This window comes from Diadema antillarum, unplaced genomic scaffold, assembly GCF_040938485.1.
Source record: "Diadema antillarum isolate AM-2024a unplaced genomic scaffold, OU_Dant_1.0 seq00000053_RagTag, whole genome shotgun sequence".
Classification (NCBI taxonomy): domain Eukaryota; kingdom Metazoa; phylum Echinodermata; class Echinoidea; order Diadematoida; family Diadematidae; genus Diadema; species Diadema antillarum.
Window position 1 is genome coordinate 1,165,892 of NW_027271161.1, and position 18,173 is coordinate 1,184,064.

Below are 18,173 nucleotides of genomic sequence, written 5' to 3' on the forward strand. Positions count from 1 at the left end.
TTGACCCACCCCTGACAACTGCAAATAATACTGGTACATGTTAGCCAGGATGCTACATTCTTTGCTTGTGTATAGTTGATGTCATTCTTTTTATTTGCTATTATATGACAGTAATAGCATAATTTAATCCAGATTACTAATTGATATTCCAACAAGGTTGATTCAACCATATCTACTTGGGTTTTTGAACAAGATTAAGGCTTTACAAACACTCACCATTGAGAAGTTGGTCAGAGCTGACATTCTGCTGGGATCGATCTAACAGTGCTCCTTCACTGTTCAATACACTGTACTAGCTTTGGTATCTCTGGAATGCAGCTGATGTCCTTTTTTATGGCAACTGTACATGAGGAAAACAAAATACACATAGTGCATATATTTTTCACTGTTACTATCTTAATTTTTTAAAAGTTGAATCTATTTTTGTTTTTATCAAGATTAACATTTTAATACCACATTTTTCAGATAGCCCTTTGTAAATGTCCACAAAAAAGAGTTTTTATTTTTGCCCATCAGCAGAGATCAAACAGACTGGTGATCTGCATTAAATGCAAAAGCAGTCAAGCGGTACATGCATCCTCTTTCCACAGTCAACTGCATGTACTTATGAAGAATACAAAAACATCATTGGAAGTGAGGCACAAAAATAGCATTTGCTGATAGGCTTACAAACTCTTTTGTTACGTATAGGGCACCGGAATGGGGGCAGCAAGTCAAAATTTTTTAAACTCAGCCTTGCTGGTTACACACATAGATCTTCAGTTTTGCAGCAAAACAAGGGCATTATAAAATTGGAAAAAGTAACTGAAACACAAAATACAAGCAGATGTGACACAGAAAAAGAAAAGATACTGATAGAAAGTCTGATCTGTTCATTAAAGTTTTTTTTTTTTTTTTTGTAGGCATAACACAAATGAACATGAATTAAGGCTACATAAGTACACGCTCATGTCTTTACTGTGAAAACATGGTATACCAGGTTGTGCTGTATATGAGTTGACACCATGAAAATGTAATATCCCAGGCACTACTTAAATGCATTCATACAGTATGGAGTAAGCTACTTCTAACATTACAGCACAGTTACGAAGTTATTAGAGGCATTGAATAAACACACACACTGTATACTGTCCATACTTTTTACTACAAGTATGTATTCATTTGTGTGCGCACAATCTTACCCAATTTCGCCAGGTAAATGTTGTCATCATTGCCATAATCAGAAGTATCATCTTCGCCACTGCTGTCTGCGGTGCTTGTGTTTCCATCATCGCTACTGCTTTCAGAATTCTCTCCCCCATACACAGCAGTAACTGTGCCTTTCCACAGTTTCCTGTGCCATCGCATTGACACACAAACTCCAAGTCGTGGGAAGCATGCCCTTCCTGAATTTCAGCTGATCAACAGCTACGGTATTCCTTGTACTATCTTTGTCCCAAAGGACTTCAACATCTGTTGGTTTCCCTGAGGACAAAGACCTGTAACAAACAAACACAAAAACATTCACTACAAGTGTATTAAAAATATTTTTAATTCTAGCAGAAATGTTTTACCGCAAGCTTATTTAGTGGTCTATTTTTACATTGATCATAAAAATGCCAAAGTACAATTCAACTCATATTATAGACGGATAGAGGGCGAAGATTCCCTGTGCTTATGGTACTGCAAAACTACTCTCTAGAATGTGTGGGCACCTATAGCCTAGCTAGGCTAGATCTGACAATTGGAACATTGCATTTAGACCTCAATTTATATACATGTATTTTAATTGTAGTGGAACATCAGCGTATTACTATTAGATATCACAGGAGGGGCTTACTCAAGTACTGCCCTCTGGCCTCTTAACACACTAAAGCCTTCATTGTAGTGATTTCAATATCATGAAGACTTGGCACTCACAGCGACATAAAAATGCATACGATAAAAATTCATACTCAGTAACGGTACGGTACAAAGCATTTGCAGTTGGCTAGATCTCTGAACAACACACATGTATTTAAGGGCCAGCATAATCTAATCCTACTCCTAGAGTACTAGGAATCCTAGTATCAGATAAATTTACAGACGTTGGTAAAATCATTCATTTTCACTATAGCCAGTATAGGCCCTACTTTAATACTACTACTAGATCCTTGGCTTACATTGGCAAATTCACATGAGATACATTACACTCAGATTTGGGTGTTTTTCTTTGTGTGTGTTTGCAAGCTTGGGGCTCAATCGGCCATAAATATAATTATGTTATAAGTAAGTAGAACCTTTCATCAGAACTCTAGGGCCCTACACTCAATGATGAACCAGCGATTAGCGGCTCTAAATTGTTGGCTGTGACTATACGTAACTTGTTAGACTCGTCTTACTCTTAGTAATCTCGTACTTTTTGTGTGGTAATTCCCAAACAATTCACCCTAAAGTGTTAACAGTTTGGCATTGCCCACACCCACTACGTATGAGGTCCATATATGCACCATAAGCACATAAAGCCAACTCAACGAGATCATTATGAACGTTGTTTTCTAGACTACAAAAGGGTCTATGATTTAAACCCTACTACTGAACTAGAGTATCCCTGCCTTTGTACCCACATATTTATCTATACACAGGACTACACCTACCAACACGACGAAATATTTTGGAAAACCCACGACAATCTGCGTATTTATCTTGACAAGTGACAATCTTACGGATAGAACTTGCTTGGGTATGTTCATTTTATTTGAAATTGCATGATTTCATAGCTACTCATTATAAAACTCACCGGTCCTGGGGAGGGTCTGGTTGGCGCTCCATCGTCTGCTTCTGCCAGTTCTGGCGATACGACACCTTCTCTGAACGCGACTCGACGTTTCGCGGCCACCCGAACCGACGTATAGCGATACGTCGGTTCGGATGGGTGAACGCCTGTAGCCAATTCGCGTTCAGGCAAAATGACGTATATCAAATTTCTCTGTTAAAAACACAAAATCCGGTTTCAAAATTTTGTGAGTAGAAAGAGTGTGTGCTGGGCTTTCTTAAAACGGCAAAATCTGAAATTCGAAAAATTTACCGAATTTTGACATATACGACGGTTCGGGTGGTCGTCGACGAAATACTTGTAGACTGGAAGGCACAGCATGGTTTCTTCGAGTTGGGTGCTCAAGCTAGCCTCTCAGTGTGTTGATAAGTATTTGCACAGCTGCACGAGTGAAATAATATTTTTTGAACATATCGATGTCATATAGTTCAAATGGGTGAAAACAATCCCTAAAAACTCGCTCTCGCCTCATTCCTCGTTGAGCACGCTCTGCCTCCAGCAGTAGGTACGCCATCTTGGTTAGTTGTCACTTCACCACTGGTTATTACATTGAAAGTTTACTCTTCAATGTTAAACGATTATTTTAGTCGCACGTATATAACCAGCGACAAGTATCTGCAACTAGAACGACTATTTTTGTCGTTCCAGCTGCTTGTTAGGAAAGTGGCTTTCAACGACAAAATTCAGAATAGTCGTTGAAAGTGGAAGATAGTCGATAGAAAGAGGACTTGTAGTTGTTCCACAGTAACTTTATGAAAAATGGAGCCCTGGGCCCCGTTGCATAAAAGTTACAATTATGGTAACTTAGCCATCCAATGGTAACTTCCTTGGAATTCTTGATTTTGATTGGCTGTTGAGTATTGTTACCATGGTAGTTACCATTGGGTGGCAAAGTTACCATAATTGTAACTTTTATGCAACGGACCCCAGGTGTATGGGTTGGTGACTGAATCTTATTCAGATAATTCGGCGTGTCTTTCTACTTGATTTTCGATTTTCATTTTATTAATTCGTAAATAGTAGACAGATAGTCTCCTGTAGACAATAGGACTCACTTTTCGACTCCAAGTCTTCCTACCCGTCTCTTTCCAAATAACTTCTCTCAGTAAGGGCATGGTTAACTCACTCCAATTAAATTAAGAAATAAAGCAATTATGAATAAAATCCTTCATTAACCACTCCGGTCACCCCTCAGAGACTATTATCCTTTAAAAAAAAACTGCTGCACCACACAAAAGACTACAAATGCGCCCCATGTACACGTTGTCGATGGCCACGCGTTGCTGCCTGTCTTCGGCAGAATTTGGCCTCAATTAAAAGCCTACACAATTTTACAGTGTTTTCCATTAAGCCTCTAAGCTCGTCGACTTGCTCATGACTGGTATCGCGACTTTCTTAAAACAAAAAGAAGAAATTTTGTTATGTCAACAAATTAGTATTGACTACTATGAGTCTTTGGAATAATTAGTATCAGGCCAAGTTGAAAAGTAACTTGTTACGTGAGTGTTTGAGAATGTAGCTTGCTACTATCTAACTGAGGGTGGGGAAAATTGAAAGGGCTGGAATGGGGGGGGGGGGGGGGGGTAAAGGGTCTGAACTCAGTCTGGTGAACAGCTTCCAATCTTCCCCAAATAGACATCAGTGTCACTACGCTCAGTCCATCAGCTACTATACGATAGGCCTGCTAGTCTGCCACCTTGAACACTCAGATACACAACTGTGTTGAGCACATTCAAGCTCTCAAAACTGGATAAGTGGACACAGCCCTGTCAATGTTGCCCTCAGTGGGTGCTTTCGGCCCTCCAAAGGGAAAAGGAGGGAGTGGAGAAGGTAGTGGACACCAGTCCCCTGTCACTGGCACAGTAGCACCCATCTGTTGATTTCGCTGTTTTCCTTAGGCATAGACTGCATTACCAGACCAATGAGACCCTCTCCTAAGGGCTGCAAACCCTGTCGTCGTCACTCTCCCCTAAGCCTCGCTTGTCCGCCAGCCCAATCGATTCCCAGCTCTTCCGCGATGTGGCCACGGTTGCAGGAGATGTGGAGAGTTGGGGGTGGGGAAACAGTTCCTATTCTCACACTCAAGTATTGTATATATATATATATATATATATATATATATATATATGTATATATATTGTATATATCATATATATATATATATATCATATATATATATATATATATATATATATATATATATTTGTTATACTAAACAGATGAGCCAGTTACTAATCTAATCTACGTCTTATTACAACCTTGGTCATATTCACTACTTGTGACAAAATGAAAGTGTCCTGTCAACGTTTAAGCTGGTACGATGCGTCTTCAAGCATCCGTTTTGATACAAATGTATTTACATAGAGCGTATAAGGTAGGCTCTCCATTATAAGAATGTGACGAGCATCTCTGTGCTCAATTTATTAATAAACAGTGCACATATTTACATTTGTTGTATACGCTATAGATTTAGCTATCAATGAGGGTACGCTTGGATTGAATCAAACACACACTATGTTATAGGTGGAGGGTACTCTATCCACTACACCTCCGTGATGTTAATTATCTGGTACGACTGGCATAAACATAAGAAAGATTAAAATAATTCTACTGTTCCGTACTTCCATGATACATATTTGTGTATAAAATCGACTATTAGGGACGCTGGAATGCATCAAATATATTTACTCACTAACACATCTATCAAAGGGCATTAATATCTACCAGAGATCCTAATTCTTAAAAAAAAAAATTATAAAGATAAAGATGGGAAAGCTTAATGAGCTCCAAAAATCCCTAACTCAAGTTTTAACTGGAGTTTCTAAACCAAATAATTGCTTTTATGCATTATTAAATTCAGCAAAACAAGCTGTATCTTCCTTTACTATGAATTATAACTCTGTTGAAAATAACCTTGAAACTCATACTGGATCTCGGAAGGAGTCATTCATCAAGTCAGCAATTAATTCCCAAAACCTGATAAAGAGCTTCAAAAATCAATAAATCCACTTTTACATGGAGGGAATGGACAAACAATGTACCGCCAAAACGAGCATACTGTGTAAAATAATCTTAACTCCAATTCTAACCCCAATTTTGACTAATTAAAATTTTTGTTCGTCAACTCCGTAGGCTACTGTGTTATAAAATTTCCCAAAACATGGTAAAGAGAGTAAAAATACCTAACTTCTGCAGTTTCATGAAAAAGCGCACAAAAACAACATTTCTACTTAACCAGAATATTATTTCCTATCATAATTGAAACAAATTATCTAATAATCCTGCATTCTAAAATTTATTTTCATTTTCTAACCCCTTTTCCAAATATTCCCACACTCTTCCTATACAACCTACATTGAATCATACCACCGTTGTACAACAGCAAACCCCAAAGACCTTAACTCCAATAGATATTCACATTCCACATGAAGTAATATCTTATATTATTCACATAAACCTTTAACCATCTCCTACTAATAGTAAAACCTATAAATCCTAGCATCTTCCTTACTTACATTGTCTCGGTATTGATCTTCAGCTACTTGTACTTGAAAGATTCGATGAACTCTGTTTGACCTTCAGTCAACAATTGAGTAGGGGTAGAGTAAATAAGTGTATCTACCCTGACTGAGACCCATTGGGCATACCGTGAGAATATGAGTAGTGGTGGCTCTCTCTTTGTGTTGTAAGCTGGATTAAATGATGACGCTGCGTGACGCTTTCAGTCTCCAGTTGAAATCAAGAATTTATTAGACAAATAAAACATCCCCTATAAAGGGTAAACAACACATAAATGATAGTCAAACTTTACAGTTATAGCTATGTCACACATGAAATGATTTCAACCATTCGCATTCTTGTGCGATGAATATAAATTACATTTCAACATCTCAATATTTTGATTTCATTCATTAATTCGGCACGTTTAACAGCAAGTTCAGTTCGGCTTAATAATAGAAATATGATAATAATAATAATAATAATAAGAAGAAGAAGAAGAAGAAGGAGAAGGAGAAAAATAATCATAATAAATCGAAAAGCCTTCACTCACCAGTCTGTCGATACATGTACTATATGATTACTTTAAACTCCGGTATTATCCCGCAGCTATGTATACGTACACGTACTGTATAGTGCTTCTAACAAATATATCAAGAGCTCGCAAAAAATACGTTCAATTGTCTCTGAACTATGGCATTCACATCTATCACATGTGATCATTTCTGTCGATGAAACCAGCAGACTCAAATCGTCGTCGTTTGTTTCTAAATCATCAACGTAAGAATCCTGGGACCTTTTTATCCTGGGCGACGTCCCAGCCAGTATGTCATCTCCTTCAGTTTGCTCGTCCAGTGAAAGGTACCGGTCTTTCCTGGTTGTCCACGGTCTTTCCCGCTGTCAAAAAGTCTTTTCCTGGTATTCAACCAAACTTTCTTGGTGGTCACTGATCAATCGAACAGGAATTATATGTGTGATAAACCAGAACGGCAAATTAAGGAAATTCCTTCCTGCCGGAGGAACTCACAAGTCACAATTGTACAAGCAGGTTGTCGCACTCTTCGTCAGCGGCCAGGGTGCGAAGAAAAGATGTACAAATCAAATCCGTTTTTGAAGCAAACGTACAAAATACGTTTGCTCGTGGCCGACAAGTCAATAAGTTGTTCACGTGTTGTCGTGATAATATCATAAGAAAACCCAAAACTAAAACCACGTTCATGATGTATTCACCAACAGCTTATTTTGTCACAAATTTTCGAGCGATTCACTCTTCTCAAGTGTTGATACTGTTCTATCAGTCAACAAAATTGATTATGGACGGACGGAAAGAGGAAAAGGCAAAGATATGAAAAAAAAATCAAGATATTCATGTCTCTACTGCATTGGGAATGGGGCAACTTCATGAAGACAATGCAGAGAACTTGCTCTTAAATTGATTTGGCCAAAAGATACATGATGTTTTTAGCAGTAATGAAGCAGTCGTATATGTATTCAAACTCACCCCATACAATGTGCCATAAAGCAGCCATTCTAATATAATATGCACACATTAGAAACATGCATACAGCATGGTGACTGTCGAGGCGTGACCACGCAGTGGTGGTGACCAGAACAGTGTTCAACTTCAAAATTTAATAATACAAAGTTGCCCATTTCTTTCACTTTGATTCCACATTCACTATCATTACACTGTGCTTACACTGTAAAAAGTCTCACAGATTCAAAGATCACATCCAGTACAGCAGATTTGTTACTGGCACACAGAGTCTTTCCTCCAAAAATCTATGTCATGATTAGTTCTGGCAAGTCTTAATGGAAGTTGCATAGTGAATATAACCTTCTACTACAAGGAGAAGCACTGGGTGATATACCACTCTCTACTACAAGGAGATGCACTGGGTGATGTCAGTAGACGGAGCTGGTCCACAGTCTTGTATTTACACTGTGCTATGATTTTGTCATAGAATGTTTACAGTTAAGATTAGAGCTCACTCTTCAAATCAAATATAATGAATATTATTGACAAGGTAATTAAGGATACCTTGCATGCACTATAGAACACAACACACTTAAGAGATTAAGATATATATCTGTGAGAAAAAAAAATGTATAGTTTTGGGAAAGAATGCATCAATACTCTTGGCATGTGATTCACAGATTGATGAAAAAGGGGTGTGTCTAAGCATGGGCAATTTATAGTCTTCATTTGTGTTGAAGCAGAGGCCCAGTTACTCAAGTTCTGAGACCTGGAATGTCTCAACAGGGAGGATCCAAATTCATAACGGAATGCTTAGTCTACTTAGGAATTATTTTGTTGATTTCTATAATGGTTCTTCATACAAAATCATTGGGAGTCAAGCATTAATAGTTAAGCATTGTTTTTATGAATATCATGTACGGCAGGTGTTTTATGAAAGAACAGTTGCTAGATCACTAGCTCACTAGTTTCAGTAGGTCACTAGTTTAAGAAAGTTTAGTATGACTTCTGATCTTGCCATGTCCGGGACCCACACAGTCATAATTATTCACATACAGTATCACATCGGCATGCAGAGGCACTTCTGAAAATGTGCACACAAGCAAACATCCACAGGCATATAATCATGCTCGCATACATTCACACATTTGTACGTATTTTAAATGTTGTGTGCAAGATTGAACAACATCACTTACCTGTATTATTTTGTATATTTACACTTGCAATATTATGTTATATTAAATTGGAGTTCTGTAATTTCACTGGTATATTTCTGTGTAGTAGGAAAAATATCACAAAGCTTTCGATTTCATCTTACAGGAGAATGTCTCATAATTTTGATGTGAAATATATATATATATATATATATATATATATATATATATATATATATGGCACCTACTAAACTGTGTAAACAACACATTCAAATTACTTTTGGAACGCAAAGAGTGGCAATTTTTTTCAAATCTTCCAGTGTATTGGTTGGTATAAGCTTGAGTAATGGATATTGGTAGATGAGTCATTAGTCGGAATTTCTGGTATAGAGAGGAGGTAATAGTAGCCAATCTGTGGTATGTTTCAAGATGTTACATGAGAATTTATAATTATTATCATGTCTTATAAGTTGTTTCATGTAATTTATTTTCATATTGTGACATGAATCCAAGAGGGGATGTGCGAGGAAATCGTGCTGATGTGCTTGTGTGGGATCTGGGAATCCTTGATTACATGTATTGAATTGTTGAATAGGTCTTTGTAATCATAACTTTGACATTCGGACCGTCTTTGCATGGATTATGTAATAGATCTGTATGAATAAAGTTTCAGACAATAATTATGGCTTGTCTTTGGAATATGGTTCAAAGTGTTTATACGTCTTATTCATGCTCTATTAGCATAATAATACCATATGCTTGCTGAGCCATGTTACTGTGCATATATATACGTTCTATAATAACAAGTGATTCAAATTTTATCGAAGCAGAACGTTGTAATAATTTCTTGTACTGTTCTAGTATACGAACCTGGTTGCCTGGCGTCATGATTAATGGACAGTGAGTGTTGGTGTGAAGTACCCGTAGTCATAACGTAACGTAGCTTATATAATAATAATAATAATAATAATAATAATAATAATAATAATAAAAATAATGATAATAATATATACACAAATGTCTATATATATATATATATATATATACCCTAAACAAATGGTCTTGTTTCAGATCAATGGTGTAACTAATGGACAAAAGGGCTACAATTCAGAATTGTTTTTCATGCTTCGAAATGTTGTTGGACATTTCATTTAGGGTTGGTATTTAATGGGAAAAAGGTTTCAGAACTTCCATTTCAATGAAAAGGAAATTAGGGAGAGCAATTGAAGCATGAAGCTAATTCTATGGAAAATTCATTTTTTCCATTTCTTGTCATAGAAGCATAAATATATTCAACTTCTCTATCCATCCTTATCAATATCTAATGCTTACAACAATAATGAACTCCACCTTTTAGTCAACATATTTTGATAAGGAGATGTAATTTTTGCATATCTGGGGGAGGAAAACTTAAATCATGTCAATTTTTCTTAACAAAATGACTCTTTCTTTTTTCAATTTCTTCCCCCCAAAATGAGAGAATATGAATCAGTGACAGTGGGTACAAAACATGCTCAGGAAGAAATACAATGATATCACCAGATTTCAGTCATTTTAACTTGTAGCGATATTTTTCTGACTCCGTGTTTCGGACGTGACGGTTAACAAAATGACATTGTTTCGGACGTGACACACTTGTTAACATATAACAAAATTGAATAACAAAGTAAGTATCACTAAAATTTCAAGCTTTAATGATGACTCAACCATTGTAACGCACAATTTTCACTTCAACTGTTTAACCATCAATAGAAAGCAGCTTACACTGTATTAACAAGGTCTGGGTGGCATTAAAGAAAGCCTGTACAAGGCAACTACACAAGAACTAACAACCAGAACACATTGAATATCCACCACGAAAGTCTCTTTCTCTGAAATGACCAGCCACCTAATTAGTCGATATCCATTGAAAAAAGAAGGCATAGCACAAAATATCAATACATGTACCATAGATTGTATGACATGTAAACCATGTTTCGGATGTGACGCACAATGTTTACGCAAAATGTATACAAAGCTTTCTTAAAGCCCAACTTGTGATAGAAAAGTCATTCAATGTTGTACATTGTATACCTCAAGCTTGCCTGACACATTGAAATAGTGAGGGAAATACAAAGCTATTACCTGATGGCAGAATTCACTTGTTGACAAAAAAGAAAGAAAGAAGAAGAAATGTTACAGCTGATTAAAAGCAAGTACCTGATTCATCAAAAAACAATATATTTCATTATTGGAATACAAGGTCATGGTAATGCTGAAGGATAATCAGGAACATTCAGTCTTGCATGATATGAATAATGATATAAAAGCCAAGAAGTATGTATCAGTAATGCTGTTTCGGATGTGACATTTTTTAGTTTACATGACCCATGATGAAATGAAGAACTTGAATTACACAAACCATTTATTATGTCAAGATGACAAAAACTCCTCTCAAAGATCCATTTCAAGAATCATGAAGATTACACTTGAATTTATGTTATATTCAGTTGCAATGCTTTGCTGACAAACCTACACCATACGATTGCAAGTGATGTACACAAACAAAATGTACAAAGCACGCTATGAGGTTACAGGGATGATCGTCCTTTCATGGCAAATGTTTTGGTTTTTCACCCACCGTCCCGTACAAATATTCAGCAAAGTCAATTTATAATACGAAGTACGGTACATCAGTCTCAACAATATTTTGTGTTCTACTGTAAATTCAAAACATGAACAACTCCCCAGCCGAAATCAGTATCCAGGCCTACACATATGATTCTGTAAAACGATTAACTGAGTTAGTAGTTCAGGCACATTAATGTCCATTTAACTCTGAAACATAGATACAGTGTATGTGTACATAATGCAAACAATACACAAGTAAGTGCAAGTAGCATTGACATCCTGTACGCCTGTGACAAAAGATTTAGTATTGCTCTCAAAATATTCTGGAAACTTTTAATACTGGAATGGTACTGTTCTCAACTGTCAGCAATACACACAAATTATTTGTTATATAAATGAAATGCTAGCTGTGCTCTTCTTGTGTTTTCTGTACTAACACAGTATACATGAACAATATTAGCTGGGTAAAACAACAATATCAATGTCTATAGATGAAGTCATTGTAATACTTGAGTTTAGGATCATCCCTTTTAATCTACTCTGTGTAGAATAAAGCAACATAATGGTACCAGTGTGTTTACAGTGTGATGATCAGTTAAGTATTCATGGTACTTATGTAAAATTCTTTTCCTGCCAGAAGATGAAAAAAAAATCTGAAAATCCGTGTAATTGCCAAACAGTTATGGCTAGAAGCAGTCTCAAGCTTCTAAGTGTTTATAATGCGGTTCTTTAATGTCTAGATTCTGTTGAAGATGCACTTGTTGAATCCAAAATGTCACTGCGATGTGGGATGTGGAGATTCTTCAATTGGACATGCAAAGGACTTCTTGCCAGTGGGATGACATCTGTCATTTTGTTTTGCGGCCAAACAAAGAAGTTTGACGATCCGGTGGGTTGCATGAAGGAGATTGTGAGATTTTCTCCAGAGACACCCTCGACTACTCCCGAGAACCACTTGTCATCATAGATTACGGCAACCCACGACCCATGCCCTATGTTGGAAAAGTGTGGAGCTGACGAGCTAGATGCTTCAGATACATCTGGTTTTTCATCTGTACATGGATCATAATTAAGGAATATTGGTTTTCAGAGAAATTTCAAAGGTAAAGTTTTAGCAACCAAGAAGTGATTATGAAGCCTGTGCCTACGGTTTTGTACTTCATGGAAAGGATACGTCTTTCATCTGAGCTATCAGGCGATTGCTCATCCTTTGGTTTGTCTGCGATCTGGACAGAGCTCTTTGGTATCTTCTGTTTTGACTTCTGCTTCCTCAATCCTCTAGTTTGGATGGAATGTTCAGGTTTCCTGTTTAATCGGAAATGCAGAATAAGAACAATTCAATTTCAATATTACTGGGTGATTTGAGAAGCTTTTCAGATTCGTTCTAGATTATGTGCATGTTATAATGGAACACTGCGTGTATGAGTACCTGTGAGTGAGTGTCCATTGTTTTGCTTGCATAAGTAGTGTGATATTGCTATTCCCCTACAGTCTTTCAGTATACTACATATATATCCAAGTTTATTGAGATTTAACAGATTTTTTCTTTCAAACAGCAACATAGCTTACAATATCATTCATGTATTGTGCATCTTTGTCATTGTAAAATACTCACTTTTGCTTTCCTTGTTTTTTTCTTTCAAGGCAACTTCCACTGAAACAAGTGTTGTTAAAGAATCAGTGGAAAGAGCTCTCTTGAGTAGGCAAGTCGTGATTGACTCTGCAACGTCAATGTACAAAAACTGCATGGCAAACTTGTCAATAGATGAGGTCAAAAGTCCCTATGCTTCTAAGCGTTCGTTCTTTTCGGTGGAAAGCGAGAGAATGAAAAAGATCAGCTCACAACGTGCCCCAGAACATGTTCTGGCAGTCATATTCCATTCGTAAGCAGGACACACAGAAGCATGACAGGTGTCGAGTCCCGATCCTCATGGCTCTGATGGCTCGAACGTTGTGGATTTTTCTCGTGTTTGGTACTGTCTGAACTTCTGGGGCACGTTGTGAGCTGATCTTTTTCATTCTCTCGCTTTCCACCGAAAAGAACGAACGCTTAGAAGCATAGGGACTTTTGACCTCATCTATTGACAAGTTTGTCATGCAGTATTTGTACATTGACGTTGCAGAGTCAATCACGACTTGCCTACTCAAGAGAGCTCTTTCCACTGATCCTTTACCAACACTTGTTTTACCATCTGACTCGCCCTTGCCATGCTCAGACTCATAAAAGTCTCGCTGAACTGGAAATCCGAACTCATCAACAGAGGAGCTGACATCTCTGAATGCGGATGCCTTTTTGTACTTTGCAGTACACCCATCATTGACTTGTACTTCAAGTTCAATGTTCAAACCTCTGACATCCTTCAAATAAGAGATTACAACTCTGTGGAACTCTGCCACAATGTTGTGATCATGTGTCATATCATATGCCAGACAACATCACAAGGGACTCCCTTGTGAATAACTGGGTTTGGGGATCCATATGATAATGTCACAATGGAATGGATTGTGACTTCTTTTTTAACCCAGTGTGCTGATATGATCTCATCTTGCAATTTCACAGCATAGTTGCGTCCGAAATCTTGAACAATGAGTAGCAGACCTGGGATACTTTGATTCTTTACAGCATCTTTGAGAACTCTTTCCACTTGGAAATTTTGCCGGCTTGATCTGAAGATGTGGTCAGGAAAGGATGACTGGGAAACTGAATGTACAGTATCAGAGATGAGGTCTTGGACTAGCTCACTTGCTGTTCCAGATTTCTGTACTAGAACCTTTCTTGTTGTTTCAACATCTTCGGTGTTTCCATTGTCGTGTCTTGTCACTTTTACACTTTGCTCTTCCATTTATTCCAGAAAAGTGGGTCTTGCCCAGATGCCTCAATGAAGTCCGCATGGAATTCTGTCATGGTTCTTTCAAGATCACCACTCTCCAGACACTTGCCAGTGATGCAGTCAGCTTGATGAATTCTGCGGTCAGCTGACTTCTCACCGAGAAGCATGTCAACAAAACCATATTCATCCCTGAGCCTGCAGTTTGCCAAGGTGATTTCCTTCTTCTGCATTGTGACTGAGCAAATCTTGTTGATGGTTTTGAGTTTCTCATGTTCAGACAGTAACAGTACACACAGAGGCAAGACAGATGTTTGGCCTTTGTGATTGGTTTGACATTGCGTGGGCGCAATCTGTAGAAAGAAGTGAAGGAAAGTGTGGTTTTGGGATTCTGCTGTTTTCACAGTGTAGTCGTCATCATGAGATACGTACGTTGGTTTCCCATCTTTCTCAAACTTTTTATTTGGTCTTGTCTGAGATACTTCTGGTGATGTGTAGAAGTTTTCCACCTTCTCTTGCATGTTTGGTGATACAGCATCAGAGCGTCTCAGTCTCATTGGTACTTGTGATGTACAAACGTATGAACTTTGGCAGATGAAAGCTTTTGTTTCTGGCGCCAATGGATCCGAAGTCTCTTTTAAGCAAAGTTCCAGGTTGTGTATTTTTTCCTGATAACTAATGATGAATTCTGCAGTCAGCTGAGTCAGCTGACTTCTCACAGAGAGGTATGTCAACGAAATCATTATTCATCTCTGAGCCTGCAGTTTGCCAAGGTAGATTCCTCCTTCTGCATTGTGACTTGGCAAATCGTGTTGCTGATGATTTTGAGTTTCTCATTAATGTTCAGACAGTAACAGTGCACACAGAGGCAAGACAGATGTTTGGCATCACGTTGGTTCATGGTATTTTGAATGATACGAGATGGCTTGCTGCCACTCTGACGAATGGTAGAAGAATTCACTGTTTCCGTCTCTCTTTCTAGGCCTTCATACAGTTTTCGTCGTCCCTTGTCATCTTTTGTGAAGCCACGCTCCCTATTAGGATGGTCTTCCTCTTTGGTGTGGCATTGTCAATCAGATACTCCACCACATCTGCGTACTAAGTATTGGTTAGGGTCTTCGGGTAAGGTTCCAGACACTTTCTTTCCCTTACGCTTTGTGTTCTTCATGCTTGAAGCAGCAGAAGACTGGGATGTATGACTTGCATCACTTACACCTGTATTTGTTATGTTTCCAGGTACAATTACGGTTGGTGTTTCTTCTCGATTAATGTGTTTTCTCTCTCTGTCATTGACTTGAAGTGCCATTTTTTCTGTCTTGACATCGTTTCTCGCCTCTTTCTCATGTATTCTCTCATGTATTCTTTTCGTGATTTTCTTTCTGATCCAGATGGCTCCTGTCTCTTTTCTAACTGCTTGTCTTTCTTTCTCGCTCGACAGAGTCTCTCCCTGATCTTTGCTTTTTCACTGTTTTCTTTCATTTTGAAGCGACCCTCGCGGCCTTTGTCAACTTTCTGCTTGTAATATGTCTGTGTCCTTCTAACTCTATCCTTTCTGAGCAGTTCTGCATATTTGCGTGGATCATTTTGTTTTACTCTTTCCCTCCACAGAGTTGATCTGGACTGTTGCTGGGAATTCGCTTTGGAAACACCCAGCTTTACAACAAGTCTCCATTTTTTTCTTGTTTCTTCTTCACCATTTTTCAGACTGACAAGAAGCAAGTCCACCATTGCCGTACACTATAGAAAACAGACCCAGTGAACGAAAAAAAAAGAGTATTATTTCCTTACTCTCTCTCTCTCTCTCTCTCTCCTTTCTGTTGTGTAAGGTGTTATATTGACGTGGTCATCCATTGTACTTTCATCCAGTATTTTCATTGTACACCACAATTGTCATTGTTTTTGTATAAAGTATTCAAGTCAAGCTATTTATTCCAAAAGCTGTGCATTCAGTTATTAACTTGCTTTGTGCTTGGTGATCACATTGACTATCAATGAACACCTTTTATTGTATATGTCGTGACAGTAAAATGTGCGACATATTCAGAGATAAACGCATGCATCCTAGTTATCCAATAATCTCACGATGTGAATACAGTCTGACATCGATCTATTCATTTTCATTTCCCAGCAAATCACAATTTTATTTTGAAGCTAACTCAACACCTACGGTACCTAGTTTTGAGTACATCTCTCATTATTGATGAATGGTAGGCCCTACCTTTGAAAGTGTATATTTATATTTCTGTATGTTACTATACCACAGTCCCTTTAAAGGAGTAATGAATGTTTTTCATTTAGTCCATAAATTTTATAAGATTTTACAATAATGATCTGGTTGTGGAAACTTGAGTTAAGGAAGATCTTAAACAGTCCACATTTGAGAAGGTGACCATTAAGAAAATAAAACTGCTCATTCCCTTCTCCCACCTATAATAATTTGACACACACATGTAATCTTCCCAAGCATATGTATGTGTTTATATATCTAAAAAACAACTCCTTACGTTTAGAAAGTTTGCTCAGCAATATTTATTGCTGTCAAAGTGTAGTGACACAATGATTCACTGCTGTCATCCTAACAAAATTGTCTTTTGATGGGACTGAAGTTTTGAGGAAACCAGTATGAGATCCTAGATCATAATGATTATTCTAAATCAGAAAAAAAAAATATATATATATGTAAATGTAGGTCTATTTTGCCACAGCACTCTGTGTGCTCTAGTCTATATAGATTTATTCAAAATTTGATGTAACAATATAGTAATGAAAGAGAGTGAAACTGATGATCCTTTCAAGTTTAAACTCACCATATACAGGATATCAGCATGACAGTGACTGAGAGCATGTGGCTGAAACACACAAGTCATTGTTACTAAGCAGCATTGGTACTGTTGAAGGGCATGTGAATGTCATGAGCACATGTGTGTACACACAACCACATTTACAAATGCTCAATACTCAAGCATTAGATGTTCTTAAAGAATAGAGGCTAAACGAAGAGAACTATGCAAGTAAGATACCGGTTAGTGATTGGCTAAACACAGCCACGTGATGGAGGAATATTATTGGTTATGTTCGCCCATGGGAGAAAAGTTTTGTATTGTTCTACCATGGGAAAACGTTTTCACGTAACAAATGACAGAAGGCCTAGAGCGATCGAGTACAATGTGCTGGTGGTTGACGTTGACGTATTTGACTATTTGACTAACCCATACAACATAACAGATGATGACTTTTGTTGTCGGGAACATGTACCAAACTTTCCACCCTCAGTGTTTGAAATGTTATTTCGGGAGACTATAAGTCCTACGACTTCGTCTCGTGACTTATAACCTCCCTCAATAGCATTTAGCACCCTTCGGGTGGAACATTCGGTATGTTCCCTCCCCCGCCAGCTATCATCTATATAATGTTGAAGTGAAAATGTTCTTGATAGTTTTTTTGTGAATGGGAAATTTACTGGAACTGAAAAAACAACAACAATCAAATAGTAAAAACTTGCATTGAATCCAAAGCATATCCATGTTAACACTGATGTGTCACATCCGAAACGACATTGCACTAAAAGGTACACAAGATCGTTTTTTTTTAAATAACAATAAGTCATGTATGTCTGAAAACATTTTGAGTGACAAACAATAATTATGTGAGTTATATTCTAAAGATAGTATACTTTTTCAGTCTTGTGTTGCTTGACGTTTTTCATGGTGAAGTAAATGAGGGAGAAAGATTTGCGATGACACCATTATTTTATATCTCAAAACCTGTAAAATAGTAATAATGCAGGGACAACTAAAGAGTCAAAGTATATG